Genomic DNA, 27,402 nt, shown 5'->3' with positions numbered 1-27,402 from the left:
ATCGTTGCTTCTGAAAGACTTTTTGACCAAAACCAACACCACAGTCATGCTTTAGTCTCCATATTCACCGGATTTGGCTCCCAGTGACTTTTTCCTGTTCCTAAAACTCAGAAATGCTGCGAAGATTGGAAAAAACATAGGTACAAGTTTATTATACCTGAGGGGGATTACTTTGAAGGAGACAACATAAATATTGATAAATAAATAAATATATATTCATAAAAATAAAAATTCACCTTACTTGTTGAAGACACCTCGTACATTACTTTCGATACTGCTCTCGAATAAAAGTTTCTAACAAAATCTACAACATATCAAGATAAGTCGGCTTCTATAAATGGAATGTATTTTGTTTTCATAACTTTAGTGTCTTTCGCTGAATAATCTTGAGATTCTATGTGATTTTTCGAGAAATGAAGAATTTCCATCTAAATTATTTTTTATTCTTTCTTCACAATCAAAATGATCTCTCTACTTATTTGTTTCTGCGATTACCAGGACAATTTAGAACAATCATTTTAATGCTGAACTATACTCAAACAGAATGCGTAGACATTCTGATACTTGCTGAATGTCAAGCAACTACTCTAAGTACTAAGTCTTTTAAGGTAAGGTCGTTAGTCCTAAGCCTTTTCTAATATTTTTCGTAGCAAAAACATAAAAAACAATTTTCAAATATTTTTTCGTATTTCGATCTTAATTTAACCTTGGTATTGGATCCTCTTAACATCATTTTAATCGTAAAATTTCACGTTCTTTTTAAATCGGGTGTTAAATATAGGGGTTCCTGTTGAATAAAAACACTTTGATCTTTAAATGACCTTGAAATTGAAGTTCAAGGTCAACACTGGCATGACATGTAGATGACCCCCATTGTCCTGAACAACTTTCGTCTGAATACTTTTTTCGTTTCAACTTTTAGAAATATTCAGATTCGTCATTTAAAATGTTATAACCTCTGTGTGTGTGTGGGTGTGTGTGTGTGTGTGTGTGCACCATATATATATATATATATATATAGGGCAGTCTTTATCGAAAAGACCACCCACGCTATCCTAAATTCAGAGGCTCCAACAACTCGTGTCCGGGCTTAAAATTTATCTTAATATATCTATTTTCTATTATTAAGTGATCTTTTTAAAAAATTCAATATCGTGGGCTGTTGTATCTTCAACAATACACCAATATCACTACGGAATAACAGTTAAATGTTTTAAAATTTGCAGGGGCAAAGAAAAAATTAGTTAAAAGTTTATTTGCATGTATTGTTTCCCGCGAAACACGAACACGCCGTTAGTTTTGGCCTATGGGGCTATCTTTCGTCCATAACCTCAAAAAACAGTCAAAAAATGCATTGTTACATGGATGAGACTCGAAATAGTGTAACAAAAAGCTCATTATCATTCTTCCGCGGTTTTTAAAAGAGCAATAAAATAGTAGTTCTCGTTAATAATAGTTCTGTTCTCGGTTTTAACCTTGACTAAAAGCTCATTTTCAAGGTTATTATAAGTACAACTGTTCAAAGACATGGTCAAATTATTTAAGTTTGTTACTACTTTAGTTACTATTTTGACAGCAATGCCATGTTTATGATCGTATTTCATCTTTCTACAGGAAGTATTGTAATAGTTAAATTTTTGATATAAAAAACGCGTTAAAATCATGTTTTGAGGTTTTTGTCCGAATCTCGTGTTTCTAGAATATGTTTGTATAGGCATATGTATTTTTAATTCTGTAGTTAGATATAGGAGCTTCTTTTCGAAAAATGAAATGAACACAAAAATAAATATTTAATTGAATACTATGTTCCCAATCGTTTTTATTTAATCGTACCTTTTTCGTAATAGAACGAGAAGTTATTTTTCTAGATTTTATTAGTTTGGAGATAATTAGATTTTTGATGTTTTATAAAATACAAACCATAACCAATACAAATATATCTTAGAGCATAAAATATTGTATTTTTGTACTTTTATTTTTTCAAAAATTCTTGCGAGGATACTTAAATGATATTCTTTTGTATTATATAACTGCTACTTCAACGATCCTTATGAAAATAGTTAAAGGAAATTTCTTCTCATTGCGAAAAAAAAACTTCCTTACAGATAGATGCATAAATCCTTATAACGATGAAGGCGTAATTAATCATAAGAGTTCAAATTTGAGAAAAATTTTGAAAGCATTACTGTAGAAGAAGCCTAATTTACCAGTAACTGCCATGGTATGTAATGATTGTAGATAAACTCCTGAGAAAGATGTTTCATTTACCAGGTTACGTAAATTGGATGAACTTCTGCAAGGATTAAAAGATAAATTCATAAGTTTGCAAGGTAATAATCCCATGAAGTTGACAATTCTTGCGAATGCGCCAACATCTTGGAGTATAAGACGAATTCCAAATAAGTTTAGTATTTTCCAAACATTAGCTAAAAAAGCTAAAGAATTACGATCAGCAAGTGGTGCTTTTGCCGATGTTACAGTAACAGCTCGTAAATCTATTGTAACGTTTGATTCTATCTCGCGTTAATCAAATAAAAATAGTTCGGACACTTCGGGTAAATAGTTCGGACACTTCGGGTAAATAGTTCGGACACTTTCTGTTATATTTGTAATGGCGTTTTTGAAAGTAGCAAGAAGTTGACATACATATATACTCTATAAGAACTGAAATTTCAAATTTTACCCAATAGCAAACACAATATTCGCTGATTCGATGAGCCGTTTTGAAATATAACTGAGCATAGTTGCATCTACCGAGGAGAAACCCGACAGCGTCGCAACAAACACTCAATTCTATTTGGAGGCAATTAATGATTTTATAGACAAGAGATATCGAAGGTTACTTTTTCTTATAAGAAAGAGAGTCTTATGACTTGAGCGCTTAAATATCGTAAAGAAAGGAATTAGCAGGCTAACCACTGAATAATGAAATTAGTCTCAGGAAATTGCTAAGTCTTTATTTCGATTCAATGCTCGCGCTGCTAAGCAAGGTAGGATAGTGAATCCTCTTGACGTAGCGACAAGCGAATTTATACTTGCGAAATTGGCACCTTTCTACGCTTGGTAGCCTCTACAACGCTATTTTTGAAATTAACATAAACTTTGTACATATTTTGTCACAAAATGGCTCGATCGAAAATGGAATTTGATGATTTAAAAAATAACATATGAAATAACAAATTTTTTAACATAAATCGTTTCTCGAGGAAAAATCGCCTTTTAAAGTTATAAGTAATATAATTTTTATATCCAAATAACACAAAATTTACAATAAATTTACGGAAAATTTTTACTTAAAAAAATCGCTTGTGATTAGTGGAACATTATCCAAAACAAAAACGATTAATTTAATTATCCAATTTTGAATAATAATTAGAAAAGGAATTTGTAAATTTCTCTTTTAGCCATAAAAATTGGTAGCAATCATTATCATTCATTTTACAGATATATACAGTCGAATCGCTATCTAGTAAAGCAATTTTAATTGTTTAAATAAATTATAAATTTTTTATTTATTGATAACTCAGTCAAAAATCAGCTATCAAAGTGTCAAATGTACGATTCACCAAAACTGTAAATTGATACTTGATGTAATTAAAATTAGCAGCTTAACAAAAGATACTGAAAATCTAATTTCTGATTATCATGATTGTTTGAAATGAATCATCTGCAAAATACCTACGCCCGATTGCTATCTAGATCAATGTCATGAGTGTCCAGATGTTTCATTTTTTTCCACGACATTACTTGACATTTTAAATAGTGCATTTATCGATCAGGTACAATATAGTTTACAGACAGCAATTGATAGGTTGACTTGAAAAATGTTACGAGCGAAGTTTCTGACTTTGTAAATGCATTTTGTGACAAGCTACAGATTCTTCAACCGCTATATTCATAGCGGAACAGCAAACTCAATTTGTTTATTCAACAAAATAGAATTTAACTGAAGGAAAAGTACTTGTTATGTTCGATTTTTTTGAGAATTCTTTATATATAGTTCAAGATGCTTCGCAAGCTTCTCACTTCAACAATCAACATTGCACATTGCTGATTGTTGAATATCTAAATTAAAACATATATAAGTTCCAACTTCCTCTCAGATAGTTTAAAACACGATACTTTTTGTCTTTACAATTCAAAAGCAGTTCACTCCAGTAATAAAAGAATATATTAAAAATGTTAACAAATTGATATACATCATAGATGATGCAAAGCAACATTTCAAAAACCGATTCCAGATCGCTAATATTATCAACCATAAGAAAGATTTTGGAATCGAAGCTGAATGGTATTATTGCGTAACAGCACTCGTTAAAGGTGGATATGATGGTTTAGGAGCTATATTTAAAAGAGGCTTACCGAGCAAGAGATTTAGCTAAATTATCTGAAGTAATTTCGACTCCAAAAGCCCTTTTTCATTAGACAAGCAAACATTTCGAAAATATATAAATATTTTTTATAATAAGCTAGACCATAATAAATTAATAAGACACTTGAATAACAAATTCTCAACGACATTAGCAAACGAAATTTTAGAAAATCACTTATTTACTATAACCAAAAACGGTAGTTCTTAAACGATTTTATAATGCTACTAAAAGAGGACAATTTTATGCAGAAAATGCTTAGTATTTTATCCTTTAGAAACAAAAAAAATGATTTTTTAAGAATTATTGTCAAAATAGCGTAAAATACAAAATTCTAATATCCAAACATCTTCTAAAACAAGAATAACTCTATCAAATCCGAAATAATCTTAATGAAAATATCGCTAATGATGAATTCGCACATACCATCTCTAAAATCGTTTATCGTTCCAAGATGCATAATATAATGTTTGAAATATAAAATCTGTATGTAACTCTACGATACGTACGGGTATAGTAAATTTAACAATAAAACACACATTTGTAGGGGTATTTTATAAAAATACGAGATTCGCACTCCAAAACCTAAAAATATGATTATAACGCGTTTTTTATGATACCGAAAATTTTACTATTACAAAGCTTTTTGTAGAAGGATGAAATACGATCATAATGTTATATGTAATATTATCATAATATTATATAATATTATGATAATATTATGATAATATATGATAACATATAAATATGATATATATAAATATTATCATAATATTATGATTATAACATGGTATTCAGTAATATAGCAATGTACTCGTATGTTTCAGGCCAATCTGCGGGGGCTCTGCAACTCTTTGGCCCCCTGGCCTAACCCTTTCATGTTAATAATAATTATTAATGTTAATAACTATTATTAACAATATCTGCAGAGGATCTCTACTCCTTTAGTTTCCTGGCCTAACCCTTCTATATTAATTATTAATGTTAATAATTATTTATATTTTTAAGGAAAGTTTTTAGGGCTCCTAAAATTGTGATCCTACCTTTTTGTTTCCGTCTAATTTATTTAAATATATTTTAAACATTTATAAATATTATTGATAATTTAATTGTTACATTGAAAATGAATAGAAAGCAATAATTGAAAAAAATGAAGAGACAGTTCGGAGAATCTAACCGGCGTTCTCTGAGTTGGCAGGCTAGCGCTCTACCACAGGAGCCAATGCCACATGTATCTTAGAGAACGCTTATTGTGTATATTATCGACACATACGAGTATACCATTGGTATAGGGCCCAAGCGTGCGGAGGAGGGGAGCCCGTGTTCACCTTGGCTTAACGGCGTTCTCTCTCTCTCTCTCTCTCTCTCTCTCTCTCTCTCTCTCTCTTGCTCTGGCTCAGTGTGGCTTGCAACCACGGCGTGCAGAGGAGCAGAAGAGGGCATGCTGTCTATATTTCTGGCTGCTATAGTAGTAAATATGTGCTCTTTCCACGGAGGGCGCTTCACTTACTACCATAGCTATTTTCGTGAGATTGCTAGAGATTGCGAGCGCAGTCGCTCGATTGGCACCTCCTGGAGATGTTCCTCCTAAACATCTCTACTAGGAGAGAACCTTATTCCCATCCGTTCACCCTTTGTTTCAATCACAATGATTATTTTATTATTTAAATAAGTTCGCATTTCATTATTTATTTAGTATTTATTATTTTTTAATTATACATTGAGAAGAGTACCCTTTGTCTATAATCTTTATGTTCAGTATCTGACATAGTTATTTTTAAATATTTAGTCGAATTTTTATACGAATTATAGTTGTATGTAAATCTTTCGACTGTATCGACCCCTTTTGATTTTGCTTGTTTGTTGCAGCTATACATATCCTCCACAAAAAATTTACAGACAGTCAAATTAGCTTTCGTTTTATCGATTCCTTTCGATTTAAGCCCTCACCTCTATATAACTTAACATCTCACTTACATCGGCTAGATATTGTACAACGAGAATTTCAGAAAGATAATTATACTTTGGAAAAAATTAGTTTATTTAAAAGAAAACGAGTTTTTTCATATGAACTGTAACGGGGTATCACCGTTTAATTATATTTTTATTCTCGCGACTTTGTTGAAAGGGCGAACGTAATAATCTATGCTCAAAATGTAGTCCGGAGAGCATGCGGAGACAGGCGTCAGTCAACCAATAGTTCTAATTAACCTATAAGAAAGCGAGTGGGAGCAAAAGAAGTAAGTGAGTCTAAAAACACTTGTTAGTAACACGAACAGAACCTTTTATTATTACTCAAATACTACATAAGGTCGGCCCACGTATTTGTTTACATCGACGCTCGCTCATCGACAACACGTATTGTCGGGACGCTCGCTGCTCTTTGTTATTGGAGCCGCTATATGCACGCTTCGGATGTCGGAAATTATTTGTTAACCATGCAACCACGATCGCGAGATTAAGCTGGCCAGCTTACTTTATTATTGCAGGCGTGCGGAGCGGACGAAAAGTAGTCGCACTGCGCGGAACTGTTTTGTTTATTTTCGCCGGTCGCGAATTCGCGCACACGATGGTTTCACCCTCGATGGCGAAACCTTACACACACTATCTCGACCTGGTCTCGAACTGGTAGTAGTATGGCCCCTTGGCGGCAGCGATCACTGATAGCTGGTACTGATCCGGCTGTTCTTCTCCTAATGATTGACTTAAGCGGCACTCGGATTGATAGCGTAAAGAAAAGCTGGCGAACACAATGATGGTCAAAGCTTCACTGGTTCGGTTTCAATCGCGCGCGTTCCATCTGCTCGCGCGCCGAATTCCTTCGTTACGTATTTCGTCCCCCCGGTAGGTGCTGCCCTCCCAGGCAGCAATTAAATTAGATTATCAGCGCTAATTTGACGTTTACCGTCACAGAACATATTCAAAATTTAAATAATCAAATTAAGATAGAGTTATCACCTATTGAAAAATTTCATAATTAATCGATAGATAGTAATATTTCTACTGAAGAATATAAGCATGCTCAAAACGTATGGAATATTTTCGGCAGCATTTGGAAGAAAATCGATTTAGGAATGTATTCTGATCTCTATCTGAAGACTGATGTACTTCTACTAGCTGATATTTTCAAAAATATTTGATCAACCTGTAATAATGCATACGATCTCTGTCCTGCTCATTATTATACCATCCCTCGACTAACATGGGACGCAATGTTAAAATATACAAATATTAAGCTTGAACTATTAATAGATATAGATATGGTATTATTCATTCAAAAAGGTATTCGCGGAAATATTAGTCAATACTGCAGTAGATTTTCAAAGGCAATCGATAAATATATGGGTGAAGAATTCAATGAGGATGAGTCAAGTAAAATTTAAGTGTATTATGAAGTAAATAACCTTTATGATTGAGCTATAACTCAATTACCATCATATGAGGGCTTTAATTGAGGGTTTCAAATGTAGACAAGTACCATTTTTTTAATGTCACCGATGACAGTGACGTTGGCTATATTTTAGAAGTAGATTTAGAGTATCCACAAAAGCTACATGATGATCATAAAGACTTTTCTCTTTGTCCTGAACATACTAGACCGCTTGGATCAAAACAAAAAAAGCTTTCGACAACGCTTCATGATAAAGAACTATACGTTATTTATTATGAAGCGTTAAAACAAGCTCTTAAATATGGGTTTAAACTTGAAAAATTATATAGAGCGCTAGAATTCAAACAAAAACTATAGCTGAAACCATACGTTGATTTAAATACAGAAAAAAGGAAGCAAGCTAAAAATGATTTTGAAAAATTATTTTCAAGCTCATGATTAATGCAGTATATGGAAAAACGATGGAAGACGAAAGGAAAAGAAATTATGTTAAACTAGTTAGTCAGTGGGGTGGTAGATATGGCACTGAATCTCGAATTGCACAGCTAAATTTTCATAGTAGCTCCATTTTTAATGAAAATTCAACAGCTGTTCAATTATCCTGGACAATTATCAGTATTAGAAAACCTATATACACATAGTGTACTAGATCTTTCAAAAACATTGGTCTGTGACTTTCATTATGAATCGATAAATCAGTGAAAAATTTAAATTACTCTATACTGATATGGACAGATTCATTTATAAAATTCAAGACGTTGACATGTATCAGATCATGAAAGCGGACATTGATAATTTTGACACATCAGACTATCCAGTTGATAATCAATTTGGTATGCCTCTCGCTAACAAAAATGTTCTCGGTGTCATGAAGGATGAGTACAATGCTGCTATTATGAGAGAGTACATTGGGTTACGAAGTAAACTGTACAGTATTAAAACAGCAAATAAGGAGCCTCTGAAAAAGGCAAAAGGAATGAAAAAACATACAGTAAAAAATACAATCACTCACTCAGACTATCGAAAGTGTTTTAATGAAATAGAAATTATTAAACGTACCCAATGTAATATTTAATCTAAATTACATCAAGTAATAACAGTGTGACGGTGTAGGCCTGTCATGGTCTGCACCGTGTGCTTGCCTCCCTCTCCTTCTTAGGCAAAGGCGCACGGCCGGCATCAAGCGCACGTTATTATCACGTGCCTGATGCCTGCCCTTTTATTTTTCAGCAACGCACAAGAGTGGAAGGAGAAGCCGTGGACGCGACGACGCGATCAAGTATTGAGAGTGCGAGAGAGAGAGAGAGAGAAAAGCAATAGTTTGAGTGTTGGGCTTGGCGCGCGGCACTTGTCGCGACCGGCATTGCCGCGTGCCGCCGATTAGGAGGAGTGGTGGGAGAAGGCGTGAGAAGCCGGCTCTCATGCACTCGCGACAGTGAGTGACGCGACGCGCGCGACAGCAATCAGTCGTACGAGTTAGCTGGTGACCATCGCTGCCTGCCCTTTGTTCGGGAAGAAGTCAGCATTCCTCAGCAGAATGGCCGGACGGAACTTCCTCTGCCAGCTACGCAGCAATCAGGAGTTTTCCCTGCAAGAGGCCGTCATCGAGGTAGAACCCGACAGCCTTTCCTGCCAGGTCGCCGGCCACGCAGCAGCCAGGGGTTTTCCAGCCTAGCCGCCGGTGGGACACCTTCAAGGCTGCCAGCAACAGCGACGTCCACCAGAATTTGGTCAGGTCACCAATTCCTCTCTCTCTCTATATCTCTTTCTTTCCTCGGCGATTCTCACGGTTCGCGTTGCTACGCCAGGCTTCTCCGAGCCGGCGTAGTTTTCGGCAGTGTGTAATTTAAGTAATTGTTTGAGCCGGTTAACGAGGTGACATGGCGCTAACGTGCCGGTCATCTCGCTTAGATTAAGTTTGCGCGTTATTGTTAATAAGTGTTTGTACTTTCGCCGGCACTCTAGGTAGTGCGTTGTAATAAACGGTTTGTCAACGAGTTGAGTGTGTGAAATCATTTGCCCGCTGTTCTCCTTCCTGCTTTGCCTGGAGCGATACACCGCCTCCCTTGCCTTCCCCCTTTATAAATAATTGCTAATAGTAGTGAATATATCGGCATTGCACGCCGACGCTATTACAACAGAGAGAGCAGAAAAGACAGCACTAAGCCCTCATGATGACAAACGCTGCATTTTTGATAATAATTCGGACAAGTGGCCGACCCCCGATTCAAAGTGACCTCGACCTTACGTTGCTCAACTGGTGCCGATATCGCTATGAATTTTCTGCTGACATAGTGAAAATGTTTCGCCAAATGCGTGTAGCGCGCGAAGACCAGGACCTTCAGCGCATTGTATGGTCTCCTGCCGTAGAGTCGCCTCCCATTCACTATCGACTGACTACGGTGACTTACGGCACCACACGCGCACCGTACTTAGCCATCCGTACCTTCCGACAGCTAGTCTCTAATGAAGGGAAACGCTTCCCACTCGGCGCGGCTTGTCTTGAATCGGATACATACGTCGATGATACATTCGCCGGCGCGGACGATCTCGCGAGTGCAAAACAGAAGCGCGACGAACTGGTGGCTATTTGAAGATCGGCCGGCGTGGAATTAGATAAATGGACGGCAACTCGCCCCGAGTTGCTACCTTCAAGTGCGATGCACGGTACTGGCTGCGCGTCGAAGGAAATCGACAGCGAGAAGGCGGTAAAAACACTCGGTGTACACTGGTCGCCTGCATCGAATTGCTTTAGCTTCACCACCGGTGGACTCGAGTGTCGTCGCGAAAAGCTAACTAAGCGAACTATTTCCTCCGACATTGCGCGCTTGTTCGATCCGCGAGGTTGGCTTGCGCCAATCACCATGAGCGCGAAAACTATCTTACAAGATTTGTGGCTTGAGAAGATAGACTGGGACGCGTGCGTGCCAGGTAGGGCCTAGAGAGATGGCTTACCTACTACCGCTCTCTGGATTCTCTCCCATCGTTATCGATACCCCGTTGGCTAGGCCTCTCGCAGCATAAGTCGTACAAAATTCATGACTTTTCGGAAGCCTCCAAGCGCGCGTATGCCGCCACCGTCTATCTGCGAGTCGATAACGTCGATGGTACCTTTTCTGTTTCACTGCTCGCGGCTTAAACTAAGGTCGCGCCGATGAAAACCGTTAGCATACCGAACCTTGAGCTGCTCGGCGCGGTACTGACGATCAAGCTCGTTCGTCATCTAAAAAAGCTCGAGTTCGTTAGGTCCGCACCGGTGCGCCTTCCGCTAACTGCGTCTCGTTTATAAAAACCGAGTTACCTTCCGCGACGTGGGACCATGTACCCACCAAACAGAACCCGGCCGACTTGGCATCTCGCGGCCAAACCCCCACCGAAACTAAAGTTGCTCGACTTGTGGTGGCAAGGACCACTCTGGGTCGCCTCTCACTCTCATACGTGGCCTCAATTGCCCGAAACCATGCAAGTCCTGCACACAAAGCCGAGAAACGACGAGCCAGAGGTGTTGTCGCGATTCTCGACCTTGACTAGACTAACGCGCGTGACAGCTTGGTGTTTACGACCGTTCCTACAATTAACGAGGCGCAAGGTTCAAGAAGGCTCGTATACCCCATTTCTCTCAACGCCAGAGCTTGATAACACTTGACAGATTAATATAAAACTCGCTCACAATCAGTCACACGCCTTCGCGCGGGAGATTGAGCTTTTGCAAGTCGACAAGAGCTTGCCCAAGCGATACGCCCTGCACTCCTTAAGGCCATTCCTCGACTGCGATGGTGTTTTGCATGTCGGAGGCCGCTTGAGTAACACACCGTTGCCATCTAGCGTGCGGAACCCGCTGATCCTACCGCGTCAATCAGCTCTCAGCGTACTATACGTAGCACATGCACACAGAAAAGCCCTACATGGTGGACCAACTCTGAGGTTGGTCTATGAGGGCTATGCAAACAGCTCAACAGCGACAACGCAACAACTTTCCGAAGTGCGGACGCTGAGCTACGAGCGATGTTCCAAGCAAGCTCAATCTTTTTTCAAGAGGTAGCTTCGACCCTGGCCAACGGTGGTATCACATAGACTTTTATACCACCTACTACACCCCACTACGGAGGGTTGTAGGAAGCGGGTGTGAAGTCCACCAAACACCTGCTCAAGCACTTCGTTGGCGAGCACATGCTCACTATTGAGGAGCTGTCAACCGTCCCACTGGAAATTGAAGCATGCCTCAACTCTTGTCCGCTCTGTCCGCTCACCTCGGATCCAGAGGACCTGCAAGTTCTGACGCCGTCACACTTCCTCATTAGCGCTACGTCAAGCCTTATTCCCGACGAGGAAACGCCAGCCGTACCAGAAAATCGGCTTGACCGCTTCAAGCTTCTTCAACGTATTCGCGACCGGTTCCGGAAACGTGGGACCAGTGAATATATGCTTCTACTCCAGGAAAGAGCCAAATGGAAACACTCAGCACCAAACTTCGCCATTGGACAGCTGGTCCTCCTGAAGGACGACAGTTACCCAGCTTCCAAATGGCCTCTTGTTCGTGTGCTGGAGACGCACGCGGGATCAGATTGTGCTGTCCGAGTAGTCACAGTGAAGACAGCCAACAATACCGTCAGACGACATGTCGCTTGCCTCGCACCGCTGAGGTCGGATCATCCAAAGGATCAAGAGGAGTCGGCCAAGCGGGGGAGGTCGGCGCGTAAAGACTGAGTTGCGATAGAGGGTTCGTCCACAAGGACGAAGGCGGGCGGAATGTTTACGGTGTTTGCGCCTGGATGTAGGAAGTGTCTGCGATCCTCGCATGGCGCGGCTGCATCGCACATGCGACCTTAAGATCTAGCGATAAGCCGGCATATTTTCCCGGCTACCTGTGCCGCGTCTGGGCCAGGGTCAGCTGTGGCGCATGTGCGATGGGGCTGGCGCGTTCTTGTCAACATGTGGTCGTTCCCGACGACCGCCCGCGGTGCGGCGCGTGCGGAGTCCGACCGTGCGACACCTCACATTTCAAGCAGCTCTCTGTATCTCTATACCATGTCGCGGGCCCTTAGCACACGGAGGAGTGGGAATGCTTCGCGCAACTGAGCTGAGCATCGCTTTTCCGCCGGCTAGTTTTAGTTCGTGCGTCTTTCTTAACGGATCGGATAATCTTAACGCTCTTAGACAAGTCATTTTTCTGTGCGCTGCGGTAACAGTTTCTTTGAGGAAGAAAAAGTGTTCGGCGTGGTACCGGCGAGAACACCAACCATCACCACGACAAGTGACTCGTGGCTACTGGGCCACGGACAGGGCAACCTGTTGCCGTAGGTGAGGATGTGACTAGCCTTTAGAAGTGCCTCCAACTACGCGGCTCTGAGCCCACCAATGTACTCAGGCAATGCTGTAAGGAGGGCTGTCCCCGTTCCCGAGACGTCAGGGTTATACCTCCTTATATCCCGGAGGCACATTACCTGTCTCTCTCTCTCTCTCTCTCACGAATCCTGAGGCGGCTGGTAAGTGGAACTGATTATCCATCGGACTGCGCGCGCGTACGCGGAGAATTGTAAGGGCGAGCGCCCGAAGGCGAGCGCCGCCTTTGCGTCCGGCGTAATTTATCCGATGTTTCTGTCAATGTTTGAGCTCTATTTTCTTTTGTAACCTTTATAAATAAAGTTGCCGCATCTAAAAGGCTTTTCCCCACTTGTGACTGGGGTTTTTATGCCGGCTAGGTGCGGTCTACTTCCTAATCCGTGGGATACGTGCGTCTTTTCTCTGTAACTTGAAACTCCAAACAATATACACTTCCTTGATCCCGCCTAGTACTCACTCTCTCTCTCTCTCTCTCTCTCTCTTCTGCATCTACTACTGAATTCGAACAGATACTATATACCAAGTTACAAAAGTTAGATGGTTAACAGTGAAATACGGATTTAACGTTGTTATTACAATTGGTGATGAATTCGAGGTGTTCTTGCCTAAAAAAGTAAATATAGTTCTTCAAAATGATAAACAAATGCCGAAAAACCTACACCAAATCAATGAGAGGGAAGAGTTTTTCCTTTTTCATATTGTTGGTTTAAACTTTGAATTTAAAAATAATTCTAACATTAGCGAATAATTAATGTATTGTAACACTACTGTAAATAGCTGCTCTAGAATTAAAAAAAAAATTAATATTTAATCTAATAGTCTTTTTTCCTTTATTTAATTATCCTCTTATTTTCTTTTATGGAGAGGTAAAAGAAGTCAATAATGTAGCCCTTGCCAATGAATGTTGACTAATTGTAGAGGTGACTCATGAGTGACGATTCGAAAAAAAATACCTCACAGGTGAGAGCGAAGGTTTAGGCTTTCATTATTACTATAACTAACCGTAAGTTCCTGATAGACGGCAGTCGTTCGAGTTCTAATATATTTATAAGAAGGATGCATAGCTTGTGCTACCTTCATTCAGTAAGACGAATTAGCTTTAGCAAAACTATCCTCTTTTGATTCATCATGGCACCCATTAGAAAAAGCAAGAAGAGCATTCGTGTTTTGAAGCATGTATGATTTTGAGGTAATGTTTAAATTCACCATCTTCCTACTGAAGACGAAGACTGGAGGAAAGGAGTGTAAGAACAGTTTGCACGAGATCGAGAACATTTCCAACGACGTATTATGCAACTATGTAGCATATCTCGAGCATTATTCAAAAAGTGAATAATAATGATGAATCATATTCTTGAACCTATACTAAAAAATCATTGTACAGTATATGCAATTTATAAACTAAAAATTTAAGTAGAGGTGGAAGAAGCAGCAAGTAGAGTGAGGAAGCGGTCGTGGCAGCTCGAAAAAAGTCTAGTGGTAGAAGTAGTTGGGTAAAAGTCTTAAGAAAAAGAGAGAGAGAAGAGCTCGGAAAACGTCATTCTATTACAAGAAACATCACCAGTATTATCCACTTTTTTCTCCACTATTTTCAAGTCTTCGATAGCAAAATGGATTTTGAAATGTTAAATAAAATTACTTGAAGCCTTTTGATCCACCATTGGAGAAAAATCATTATGAGCTTGAAGAAAATCGTTGTTATTTTGTGATAAACTTTAAGGAAGAATATAATAGTTGAATCATTCTTGAGCTCGAAGCCGAATTCCAAATTATTTTACCAGATCGAATTTCAAGAGCCATCATGAAACATTATAATCTTTATATATTACTTTCGGAACATGTATAAAAATATTGTTTACAGATTGAATATTATAGCGGTAGATTTCAATTTATTATTTAATGTAACAAATATATCTTTATTTCAATAAAGCTTGTACGATAAATTTATCATATAATATATTGTGGAGAGGTAAATGAGTCATGGGTGTTTCTATTAAAGCAGGTTTTGACTTGTTCTAATGGACTTACAAATGATGATGTTCAAATGGAAGTACTTACAGGTGAGAGAGAAGGTTGGAGCTCTTACCATTAGAAAATACAACTAAAATTATTTATTATTATTATTATTATATTTAATAATTTATATTACTTTTTAAATAAAAGTACTTTATATAAAACCTTTACCCTACTTTTTAGTATGACTATCCCCTCTTCATAGAAGCCTCCCTGGGTAATTTTGACGGTAATATCTTGCTGCAGCACGATATCGGCCTTGACATGCCCCGAGAGATAACAGAATGTCAACAATTTCGTTTCTCGAATAATCTGGCATACGAGGTGTGATCAAAAAGTAAGGTGAATTTTGAAATTTAGCGGGCTACGTCCGTTCGATCTTCGACTTTATTATTTGGTTATGTCGGTACACTCGTCTAGAACATACGTTCCAAATTTCAGCTTTGTAGTATGTTTGGTTTGTTTGTAAGAGGCATCAAGGTTAGAAGTGTTTTGCGTGCTCCACGATTTACTGCTGTCTAAAAACATGGATCAAAGAGTTTGCATTAAATTTTGTGTGAAAAATGGAATCAAATGTTCCAAAACACTTGAAATGCTGAAAGTGGCATACGGTGAGTCTACTTTAAGCCAAAAAAATGTTTACAAGTGGTATAAACTCTTCCAAGAAGGCCGAGAAGACACCGACGACGAACCTCGTTCTGGACGCCCCAGCACATCAACAACTGATGAGAATGTTGAAGAAGTGAAGAAAATAGTGTTGGGAAATCGTCGAATTACCATTAGAGAAATTGCTGATGATATTGGCATCTCATTTGGTTCGTGCCAATCAATTTTGACGAGTGTTTTAGACATGAGACGTGTGTCAGCGAAGTTTGTTCCGAAATTGCTCAATTTCGACCAAAAGAAACGTCGCATGAGCATCGCCCAAGAGCTACTGAATGACGTCAACGATGATCCAGATTTACTCAACAGGGTTATAACAGGTGACGAAACATGGGTATACGGTTATGACGTCGAGACTAAGACTCAATCGTCCCAGTGGAGGTATTCTGGATCACCAAGACCAAAAAAAGCACGCCAAGTTCGATCAAATGTAAAGGTTTTGTTTACAGTTTTCTTTGACTGCAGGGGCGTGGTGCATCATGAGTTCTTACCACAGGGTAAAACAGTAAATAAGGAATATTACCTGCAAGTTATGCGCAATTTGCGCGAAGCAATCCGCCAGAAACGTCCGAATTTGTGGAAAAATAAAAATTGGCTTTTGCACCATGATAACGCCCCTGCTCACACATCGTTGCTTGTGCGCGAATTTTTGGCTAAAACCAACACAGTAACGATGCCACAGGCACCGTATTCCCCAGATCTGGCCCCCTGTGACTTCTTCTTGTTCCCAAAACTGAAGAGGCCCATGAAAGGACGGCGTTTTGCCACGATTGAGGAGATAAAGACGGCATCGAAGGATGAACTAAACAAGATCACAAAAAATGATTTTTTGAAATGCTTTGAGGATTGGAAAAAGCGTTGGCACAAGTGCATTATATCCGAGGGGGATTACTTTGAAGGAGATAAAATAAAAATTGATGAATAAATAAATATTTTTTGAGAAAAATAAAAATTCACCTTACTTTTTGATCACACCTCGTATTTGACCTTTTTGAGTCGCTAGATACTAAGAAATTTCCACGTGAACTATCCTGAGAAGGACTATTCACTAGTCACCTCTTTCATAAATAATACTAAAGAAGCGTTATTTTCCGATTTAGTTTAAACTCTGTAGGCTTGTCCGGAATCACATCAGAAAAGAGAATAAACATAATTTGTTTTCCTACAAAATTATTTTCAAAAATTGATTCTACGGGAAAGAATATGAAAGAAACGTATGTAACGTTGTTTTGTCAGACTTCAAATTACCTTTCGATAATTTGTTTAAATAACTTTTGATAAATAATTGTAAATGGCAAAAGAAAAAACACGGGTATTTTTTTACGATTTACGTATGATTGGCATAGTTTGGCGCTATCTTGCCCAGGTTTGGCAAGGGCCTTAATGGATTAAGACAATGTGGGAGTGACCAGTTTAACTTTCTTTCCAAATTCGAAATAAAAAAATGAGGTGTTTTGAGTAGCCGACTTGGTTCTCAGCCAAGTTAGGCAAACTTGTTAATAATAACGGAAGCATATTTTCCATTTTTTATCCATTTTTTAAGGCTTTATTCAAAGATTCATTCAAGATTTATTGAAGGTTACGTACAATTTTATTTCATTTAATCAACGAAAGCTTATTTTCCATTTTTTAGCTTAGACACCGTGTAAACTTCCTAATTGTTAACATTCTGTTATCTCTCGGGGCGTCTTCGTAGTCGACGTCTCTCTCTTCGTTCAATGATTTGGATTGTCACACGGTTTGGATACCGAAGCCTCCTTGAGTAATTTTGACGGTCACGGCCGATATCGTGCTGCTGCAAGATATTATCAGCACGTTATTGGGTTATTACAATTAATCTTACCCTTCCCCGATCATCCCTGTGCATAGATGAAGAAAATAATAAATTTGACCCCTACATGACCGGGATGGGGGCGGGGGGGGTTAACTATACCACATACATAATACCTTATCTGAACGTAGAATTTCTCGCTCTTTCCTAATCCGGGATCAAAATTATAGCTTCCTATTCAAAAAATGACTTTAACCTTCAAATGACCTTGAAAATGAATCTCAAAGTCAAATCCGATTACTGAGATAGGTGTCCCTCATTGACCGAACCAACTTTTGTTTAAACAATTTTTTTTGTAGAATGCCAATCGTAGAAAATTTCGGGGTGGTTTCTTTAAAATGCGACACCCTGTGTGTATATATATATACTAGTGGGGCTTCGCCCCCCTACTCGCTCCGCTCGTCAACCCCCCAAAGAAGAGTTGAGTAAGATTGAGTTACGTGTTGCAATTTAAAAAATAGGAACTGATAATATTATATTCAATGAATGATATTATTTCCACACCACCATGGAGGTAAATATCATGGCGCGTTTATTTTTATAGTGGTATAAGTGTTACAGCAACACTGTCAGCAAATTTGAATTTTCCACACTTCCCTTACTTCACACAATTATAAAATTATATTATTTTATTATTATTATAAAATTATAAAATTATATTATATTATTATTTTTTCAAATAAATCATAATTTTAATGTAAATTTAATTTTCCTTTCAGTATGGGGACCGTGCTCTCTATTTTGAACTTTTACTAATAAAAAAAAATGCAACTGCTTAATAAAATCCCAGTCAGTTTACATTCGATTGAACGGTTCGGTCGATCAAGCTGAGCATATCGGGAGGCAAAGCCATTTTTATATAAAACTTTACTTCTTGAAAATTTTTAGATTAACTTTTAGTTTACTTATCCTTTCTGTATGCATGGCGAGGTTTCAATACGTGAGCTAAAGCTTTCTTTGAACTTCTACTATTGATATGCTATCAATATTAGAAGTAAATACATGGCATTCATTAAAAAAAATGCAAACATAAATATATTTTGTTAAAATTCGCATAAAAACATGTAAATGAACAAATGGCGAGGGGGGGGAGGGGCCAAAATTGTGGGGAGGGGGGGAGGGGTTATTTTTTATTTTTTGATGTGGGGAGGGGCCATGAAAAATTAAAAATTTCATCAAATCACTCAAAAACACGGTGAAAACACGGTGAATTTCTCTGATTTTTATGCAATCTCAAAAATATTAATTGGGGAGGGGACGGGGAGGGGACGGGGAGGGGACAAAATTATGGGGAGGGGGGGATCAGATTCCGAGGCCCCCTTACGACTATATATATATAGTTATATATATATATATATATATATATATATATATATATATATATATATATATATATATATATATATATATATATATATATCTTGTCAGCATTCGACGTTGAGTAAGACTGATAGTGAAAAAAAAACTTATTAACACAATGTTGGAATTTTCTCCCTCCCTAGGAAAATTTTGTTTATCTCAAAATATAACTCCACCCAGATAGTAAATCAATTTTTCGAAAACTATAAAGGGTCGCGGATACAGGTATGGTCTTTATTTTGTGTAGGCAAGCTCCTATTGTTTGTTAATTCGAAAGTATTAAAGAGTTCTTCCTTCTACACCGCCAGAGCATTTCTACCAGTCATAAAGAAATCATATCATGTATTTATTTCTTGTAAACAATAAGACCGTTGCATCGGTCCCGAATCGACCTCTTTGAAATACATCGACAATACATAACTTAATACATATTAAATTTATCTGCAAGTTTTATTGCATGAAATTTTATCTACGGGAAACGAAGCTGTATAAAACTGAGGGTGTTTTCTTTTTAAAGAGAGAGAGAGAGAGAGAGAGAGAGAGAGAGGGAGAGAGAGAATTCAAAGTATTTCCTCTATGAGAGAAAATATGATCCCAAGCCATGCTGAGCCAGAGCGAGAGCTAGAACGAGAAAAAAGGGAGAGAGAGAGCACGCGTTTATTTCTATAGCAGCGCATCCCCAAGCCAGAACTATAGACAACATACGCTGACTTTTAGCGGCAAAAAATACATACAAACAAACTTTTTCACTAATTTATTCTGTGCCCCTGCAAGTTTTAAAAACATTTAACTGCTATTCTGTAGTGATATCGGTATATTGTTGAAGCTGCACAAGCCCACGATATTAAATTTTTTAAAAAGATCACTCAGTAATAGAAAATAGATTGCTGGCGGCATATGCGCTCCATGTGTTCGCGAACTCGAAAATGAGACATACACGCGCGCGCGGTACGCTGTTAAGGATCGGCCCAAACACATGTACTCCAGGCGCTCATCGGCTGAGCTTGTTATGTCTGGGAAACCTGAGTCGCAGTTTGGCTAGAACATATTTTCCGTCCGAATAATGGGTGAGCACGCTTTTTCTTCTTCTTTCTCTCTCTAAATAAAAGAGAGAGCTACGAAGGACTGCCCTCGAAAAACCCATCACGCGGTGCGAGCTCCGTTTGCTTCGAAACATCGCCTCGCATGGTCCATCTAGTTTGCTTCTGTGAGTGCGTTTTCAGTGCCTAGCTACAAACGTCGTGCAAACAGCATTTTTGTAAGTGCATTCGCGCCTGTGCACCCCGTACATCGACAACTCGGCAAGCCAGCGACCGCAACAAGGGCTAGTAGCAGCTATCGGCCTAGCTGAGGATACACAAGGTATCCTCTGAGGCGTCCTCCTGGGGCAACCCGAACGGCGGCTATCTTTCCTCTCCCATCACTAGGAGCAGTGTGGTGCGGGCTGTGCTCGTGACCAAGACGTTGGCACCATACGACTCCAGGAGGCGCCTTCCTTCTCGCGCAAAGTGCGCAAGCGGCGTCGCGAGGTGAGCGAGTTAGAATTGTTGAATGGTCATCCACAGACAGGTGGGGCGACTGACCAGGCTAATCGAGTTTGCGCCTTCCTTATCTATTGTATTTTAGCGATTAGTTACTTATTGTCAAGTTATTGCGGGTTAGTTGTATTTGGTTGTATTTACTTTAAATGTTGTTATATTTTGGCGGCTTTTTCCCCACTCAAACCTGGAGTTTTTCATGCCGCCTAAATGCAACATTTGTTGTAATAAATAGTTTGTAAACGGTTTAATTAATTATTCATTTACTAATCACACACCTCTCCTTGTTACTATAACGCGCGAGATTACCTTACACTCACTTTTTGTTACTTATGCTATATCAATTCTTATTAAATTAAAAGTTCGCGGGATCACGCGAGTAAGATCGCTCAGCGTGCGCAATAAAATTACGCTTGATAAACTGGAATCTGTAAACGAGCAAGAGTTGGCGCGAGAGAGAGTAAACTGGCGTTAAACCCACCGGGTGCCGACGGTCCGTCGGTAGAGAGGTGACGCCGTCGAAAGCGGAGACCCGCTGGCAACGGCGCCCTGGTGACGATGGAGGTGGCTGCAGGAAGGGCCGCAGCACGGCCTTTACTCCGTGGTCGACGAATGGTCGCTACGGGGACTGGCTCTGCTTCCCAGACAGCCTCTCCTCCCTGGCAGATATAGCTGTCGCACCAGTGGCAGTGGTTCCTTTACAGCAGGAACTCTGTCCAGGATGATCCTTTCCAGGCGGTCCTAATTACTCGAGAGCTCGCGTCTAACTGCCCTTCTTCTCTCTTAATTTCTAAGCCTCGCGCCGCCGCGCTCCCACTTCTCTCGCCATCAAAAATCAGTCAAAATTGTTCTCTCTCTCTCTCTCTCGCTCTTCTCGCTCTCACTTGCACTCACGGCGACACTTCGCCGATCGTCGCGCTTCTCTCTTCAGATCCTGCAACGACACAAGTATGTAGTTACTATATAGCGTACACTTGGTCGCTGCGTTCACGCGAGGAGAGTGCCGCACACAGGGCCAGCGAGCATCACCATAGCCCTGTCACATATTTTTACAGAAACAAACTATTGTATGGTTTTTTTTGTTACTTTTGTCATTATTTTTCTAGGATTTTTGAGTTACTTTTTGTTTATTATTTTCTTTTGGAGTTCTTTTTTATTTTGAATTATTTGTTTGAACGTTTGTGGTTTTCTTTTGAAATTTATCCATTATCTTTCAGTTTTATTTAAGGATACGCAGCAGTTGTAGCTGTAAAACATGTAGCTTTTTTCCTGAAATCACATACTTCCATTTTCTTTCTTGTGTACTGTTTAACGTTTCTAACAAAATTTTCAGTGGTTTTAGTAGTCTGAATTTTTGAAATGCATAAATTATTCGGTGTAAGGTGATGCTTTACTACCATCAACAGAACATTTTTTCACCACTAGTAGTAGAAAACATTCATTTTTTATTAATATTCGTATTATTTAACTCATAATAGAAACATGTTTTAAATCTTCGCTAATTATTGTTAAGCTCTTTGTTATATTATCTATGTAGCACACTGTAATAAAAAAAAATTAACTATTTACCTCATAATTACCTGTGAGTGAATTTTTTAATATCACTGATAAATTACCTGAAAAATCAATGTGTTTCAATGGATATCAGGAATTTATCTTAATACTTGCTTTTTCACGTTTTGTTTTTAGTCGTTGCCCTTCTTTAGTTTACAATTGTGATCTTACAGTAATAATTTAATTTGTAAGCTCGTCTTTGAAGGTAAAAATGAATGTTGTTTTAGTTACCAAATTTACTTTGTTTAAAAAAGCGACAGTTACCTAACAATTCCTGTAACGCCAGAACAGAATTTGTACTACTAAAAGTAACATACTTTTGTAGATCGCGAGTGATTGGGCTCATAAACTTCGAGAGTAGTTCTGTTTATTTCTCTCTCTTTGTTTTGGGTCTCTCAACTACTCCTGCCAATGCGGAGCATCGGATTCATTCGAGCCGATTGCCTATGTCTGATTATCGCTTTATTCCAAGCTATGTTTCTGTATCGGGCACGAAGTAGTTATGGCGAACGGTTAGAGAGAGAGACAATGAAAGAGAAAAAGAGGTAAGTATTGTCGAAAAGCGATGTTCTTAAGAGAGAAGATGCATGGATTGGAAGGCCAAGCAATGAGGCCGCGCGACTTGACTCAAAAGTATCAGATAGCTCTTCTTGACGCGCGCATACCTAACTAGCTGGATAGAGAAATATAGTATTGATCACTGATACCCGTAGCTATAATTATGAAACAGTCGAAGAATAGCGGAAGCATTCCTGCACTAGTAATGATCAGAAGAGTCATTCCATTGTTCTGGCGGAGATTACCTGGAGTAATGAACATCAGCATCTCTCCACTCAGATCATATATTTCTCTCTAGTTATTTCCACGAACGTCGACATCACGTTCAGGTGGGTGCTTGTGGGTATCATTCTCACAGCACCTTAGTAGGCCTTTAAGATTAAGGTGTTCTTTTCTTTTCTTGACGCCTCTTCATTAGTGTTTCATGTAAATATGTGCATATTCATATGCGTTAGCTGACAGCAAACGAACCGGCGACGACAAACATTTTCATTGTGTGTAACCATGCTTTTACCCGACGATTGGGTTTACTCGCGAGAAACGGCCGCGTAGGTTACAGGCGCCGTCTGTTCTTGCTCGCACTCCAATCCAGTCGCCGAAGACGCAGCAGCAATGCAAGCTCGTGGCCGAAATCTTCGTTGCGTCTTCGTCCGTTGCTACTTCCTGTTGTACATCGCACAGCATATCGGAGATTCGGTTCAACGCAAAATCACCTGAATGCAGCAGGGGTCACAAATCTGGTTACTCCTTAATTAATAAGTATTGGACATATCGATCGTGTAACTCTTCCAACTCGCCGCGCAAGGTTAGTCCGCGATAGCGCATCAATTCTAACAGAACAACTGGTTCTGTTGAATCGATTTTACGCTTAAATTTTTCGCGAGCGTATCGCGTAATATTCTGAGCATGATTACTCTATGTATCTCTGCATGCCAGCGACATGATTACGTTTAGAAAAAAATTATTCCGTGCACGAACTATAACACGTACCTCGTCCGCGAGCTATTAACCCGATACTTTTAAATACCTTATTTAAAATTTTTTCTATGCTCTGAGCCGACGAAAGGTCGCCTTGCTTAAGCCTAAGAAAGAAAACAATTCAAATTATCGTATATAAGGCACACAAAAGAAAACACCATAAAGAAAATTCCGGCAACTCAAAATCAAAACAAAACAAAGAATTCTAAGCGATCCTATGCCCGCATCTGGTTTCAAGTTGACTCATCAACGCACATGCTGTTACCCGATTCCTCGATAAGAAAAGGTCACGAGGAAACCCGAACTTTCCAGAAACAACTAAATTCCTTCGCGAAACAAGCGTAACGAGCACGAATTTTTGCCGTTGGTTTACAATTAATATACTATAATTTATCAATTTAACCGGTATTCGCCTTCTTTATCGATTTGCATCCCTCCCCACTAGGGATGCCATGTAACAGTTTTGACACGCTGCTACTTATTTTTAAAGGGAAAAGTAAGAGAGGCGCTTTCGTTCTAAATGGAGTCGGAAGAAAAGGCAGGAAAATAAACCATTTTTATTTAATACCAAATGACAAACCTTTATTTTCTTATAATTCAAACAAACGCGCGCTTAAACTAATCAACTATGAACACCTTAATTGTACGTCTACAATATGAAATTAATCAAAAATCTAAATATTTTAATCGTTTTTCTACAATATGCTGTATCTTAACGGAATAATAAACGCGACTTATTCTAATACAAAGAAACTCGTAAAGTAGCCGGCGAGTGATCGCCTGGTTACCGGGCACTTACAACTAAACAAAACACGCAATACAAATTACCAACGGAAAGGAAACAAACAAAGGTAGCCGGCATATGATGACCTGGCTACTCAATAATTCGCGCGGCCGCACATCACTGCGAGAGAGAGAATAACCGGGAGAAAGTGATAACCTGACTTTTGTTTTCTCCTCGATGATCCCTGGAAGGCAAAGGTGGTAAACTGTAGGGCAGGCCAATTGTCCGGCTTCTCGTCGTTGTAGCTGCTGCAGGTAGTGCGCGCTTTGACGAAAGGCCAGGGTGCGGGGCCACTCAGAATGGAAGGCAGCCAAGTGTTTTTTTAAGGTATAAATCCACGATAAACTTTGAAGTTCTAGCTTTTCATGCGACATTTGCTTATTTAAACCTTACAACAAAAGTTTGTTTTAAATCTGTTCCTTTTTTCCTCATCGCCAATGATGCGACGAGCGCAGTATACATTAGAACTTCATATACCTGATTCTTCAATCATAGTTACGTCACAGAATATTATCAACGATAATTATGGTAACTGATTAGAATTAGAAGCGATATGCGTAAGTGGTTGCATTAATAAGACTCACAAAACAGTTGACGTTTCCTACGCGTAAAAATTACTAATTTTACAATTCCTTGTATCGGACGTTATACAACTAAAAATAATAAATGTTCCAAAATCAAAAATAAATATAAATAATAGGCATTATATTGTTATAAGTGGAATTTCCATTTGGGAAATGATTTAGCACAATGCAATAAATATAATCTGCTTAAACGCGATAACCACTGGTTTAAAATTTCAAATTTGTATGTTCAACAAAACAATGGACAAAGTCCGCTATAGGTGCTTATATATTTTTCCTTCGTGAAATATCCAGTTTTAATTTTATGAAATGAGTATATTGAAACGCGAAACAGAGCATTCGTTTACTTTTATTAGTTATAAAAATTATTCGTTGTTAAATGGTGAGCGTGGGATGTAATATCAAGACTTCAAAGAAGAAGTAACAAATTTTGAGACAAGACAATAAAATGATTATATAATTTCATTAAATTGTTTTAGCACTTGATAGAAAATATGATGTAAGATGCTTATATCATTTGTTATTCTGAGATGTGAAGCTATATTCTTTCACCTATGCACTTTAGATAATGATTGAAAACTTCATCCCTGAATACCTTTCAGGAAAAATAAAATTCGGCAGGCGAGTAGGCATTAAACAATCCCCGCTTACAATAACAATATAAACATCCAATTCTATTAATCATCATATCATAAAACCATATAATTTTTTTATTATTGTCATAACGCAAAGATAAAGATAGAATATAATATGGAAATAACAATAAAATAATGCAACTAAATGATTTAATGTGAAACAATAGTTTTAAATTCTTTTCTTTCACTCTTTAAAAGTAATAAGATTAACCATTGAGACAACTATAAAACATTGAATTTCTTGAACGAGATCTTTCAAGTTTTTCAATTTCATACGCTGCTGAGTTGCTAAAAATTGAGAAAATTAAGAAATTTGCGTCACGAGAATTAGATGCTAATCATAGAATTGATTATTTGTTTGAGGTTAGTGAAAAAGTCAGCGTGTTGTGAGTCATGTATAAAGCGTTTACTTTCACACTATAATTAAATGGCGTCACAATCCACCGACAGACTCGCGGATACCGGTACCTGTTCCGTCCGCGTCGCAACCTCTACTCGCGCGGTCGTGGTCGTACTGGCGCCAGCTTGGTTTCCCTCCGCGGCAAGCGTTTTACGCGCGAGCCTCTCTCTGTGCCTCTTACCGCACCTGTGTCGAGGTTTCTTCGCCTTTGACTCCCCGACGGAAAACTCAGGACTAGCCACCTCTGGCCTCGCCTCAGGGTCCCTTGACTCCGGCTCCACGGTTTCCTACCGTGAAGCCTGGAGTCCTACCAGATCACTGGAGCTTTCCCGAGTCCTTCCCTCCTCTACGAGCACCCTGCGCGCTTGGTCCACCCTAAAGGCATCGCGGCAGCGCGAACAATCGTAGACGAGGGCGCCGAGCCGCCCGCAATTCCGGCATACCGGACGCGAAAGAGGCGGGTCCCTGCAGGTCGACCTGGGATGTGACTCCGTTCTGCAATGGAAGCAGCGGAACTTGGGCACGTCCAACTCCGGGTCCCACGGGATCAGGGCTAGACCCTGCAGAAAAATACATCGAACCAGGCGAAACCCAGTCTCGTCTACCCAACATGGAGGCGCGAAGAGGGAGGTTGAGCTTGCCGCCTGGGAAGACGTAAGGGATCGTACTGATTTAATCTACTCCACTTTCATCTTTCTGCCAGCAGTGCCCGTACTGATTCTCGAGGCCGTTCTTCCATCAGCCGCCGAAGCAACCGTTAGCTGGGGAAAGCTTGTTGCTTCAACAACAGCTCCCTCCGCCGCCCGGGATGTCGTCGACGTCTGATTGGAGGACGGCCTCTCGAAATTACATGCGGAAAGGTTGAAACGTATGGAGCGCTTCCTTCTTCCTGCATTCTGCCGGGACTCAGCCTCCTTTTCCCGCTCGTCCTCCAAATAACCGGCTGGAGGGAATTGCGCGGACCTACCTCTGTGAATAATCTGGTACGCGGGGTCCAACCTCTGATGCGCGAGCGGCTTTTATTGGAGAGGAGCGTGGACTTGCGGTAGCGGAGCTACTCGAGGCAGCTCGCGAGCCGGCATCGTCTCCTCCTCGGAGTCACTCGAGCTCAGCACTACCTCCAAAATACCGTTGGTGGCACCTCGCAACGAGGAAATCCTGCTCCTCCGACCAATGTGTGACGAGAGCAGGCCGTGTGCCGGTTTCTCGTCTGCGTTTCTCCCTCCTCCACTTGGCAAGGCGTGGTGGCCAACGTTGGGCGCATTAAAGTATGCGCCTAACACTTGGCCTTTTTGTTTCAGCGCCAAGGACGGGCCAGCGCAATTGAGCGCAGAAAAGTTGAAGAGCGCGGAGAGAGTGAGAAAGAAAGAGAGAGAGAGAGCGAGCATTAGGCCTATGCAG

At 39.6% G+C, this 27,402-nt stretch overlaps 1 protein-coding gene across 2 annotated transcripts in view; it reads left to right on the top strand.

The window, feature by feature from the left end:
- LOC131663380 (muscle M-line assembly protein unc-89-like) overlaps positions 1-27,402 on the top strand; it is a 418,894-nt gene that overhangs the window by 164,755 nt on the left and 226,737 nt on the right. The gene's annotated exons all lie outside the window — the stretch shown is intronic.

Source organism: Phymastichus coffea, unplaced genomic scaffold, assembly GCF_024137745.1.
Source record: "Phymastichus coffea isolate CEN01 unplaced genomic scaffold, Cenicafe_Pcof_1.1 PCOF00034, whole genome shotgun sequence".
In the NCBI taxonomy this organism is placed as follows: Eukaryota; Metazoa; Arthropoda; class Insecta; order Hymenoptera; family Eulophidae; genus Phymastichus; species Phymastichus coffea.
Note: the sequence above shows the minus strand (reverse complement) of the source record. Positions and strands in the feature narration are given on the sequence as shown.